A 1,390-nucleotide genomic window follows, 5' to 3' on the forward strand; every position below is an offset into this window, starting at 1 on the left:
AAATAACACTTTAAATGATGACAATGTAGACCACCATTGCTCTAGTAATTAATGATAACAATTTAGGCTATAATGCTCCAAAATAATTCACAACAGAAACCAGCGCTCTAATCAAGCAAGCTATAAAGGGATGCAGCCACAGTTTGATCATTTGTTGATGGTAAAGTGCATTTGCTTAAAAAAAAATCTTTTCAGCTACCATTTTGGTGTTTGACAACATCTTTAGTTTTTTGTTATCATTAAGTTCAAACACCATACAGGTGTTGCAAGTTGAAACCAATTATCACTGCTGCTGCTTGCAGGATTCAAACTCACAACTGGAATAAGACGTGTTGCTCTATGGTGTGGAGTCTAACTAACTGCACCACCAGCTAGCTTGCTAGTACTGAGATAATGTGATCCTCTGTTGATACATAAAGTGTATTTGCTTTAAAAAAAAGATTTTGGACTTTTTAGTTAGTGCTAGAGTAGCTGAGCATAAAAATATACATCTTGTTTCCAAACTCCAAACAGGGAGGAAGATACAGCAAGTTAAAGAATTAGTGAAAGGGGGAGACCTCAGGCTGCAGCTACAACAGGGAGTGAATGAGAGACGACTGAGACGTTCCAATCAATTAAGGATCAGAGATAAAAAACTAAACGTCCACTGAGCAGGATTTTGACATTTTGAGGGAGAAAATGCATGTGGCTACATTTTGGTGCCTTTTTTGTGCTTATGGAGATAAATATATGCAACTGGCAGCAGTTTACAAAAAAATTCAGGTCTGCAAAATTCTCCTCTCCACCCTCTAACATGATCACATGACACACTCTAAAGTCTGCTAAAAGCTGTAAAACTCTTCACTTTGGAAGGGCATAGCTCCTAAACTAAAATTTTTTTTTGAAAGGTCAACATCTTTTCTGCAACCTACAGCTCAACTGGAGTCTGTAGCTGCACATATGCCGGAGCATTTAGCTCTTAAAGTTGAGTAGGTTGGAAGAAAGTTGAGCCTCTTGCTCCCATTGAACCCCATTCATTTTTTTTCACGTAAAAATATTAATACAAAATCAACCATTAGAGATATTAACAACACAGGTAATAGCATAAATCTCCTGAACAGGATGTACATTTTGAACAACGATGCAGGAGAAGATAGAAAATGGGGTTATATATAATAATAAATAATAAAGAGCAAAGACAACTTAAGTGTGAGAGCTACAGCTCACACAGTTTTTGATGGTAAAGGCAAGTATGATATTTAAGAGAAAAGACGAAGTAAGGAGGTGATTGGGGTGGATAGAGGGCCAGAACCCGGACCTTGAAGCAGGAGAACAGGGTTTGTGTCCCGTGCGAAACAAAACATTAAATGTTTTTATTTAGGCGAGTGAGGTAAATTGACATTAACGTTAG

This window comes from Micropterus dolomieu, linkage group LG05, assembly GCF_021292245.1.
Source record: "Micropterus dolomieu isolate WLL.071019.BEF.003 ecotype Adirondacks linkage group LG05, ASM2129224v1, whole genome shotgun sequence".
Classification (NCBI taxonomy): domain Eukaryota; kingdom Metazoa; phylum Chordata; class Actinopteri; order Centrarchiformes; family Centrarchidae; genus Micropterus; species Micropterus dolomieu.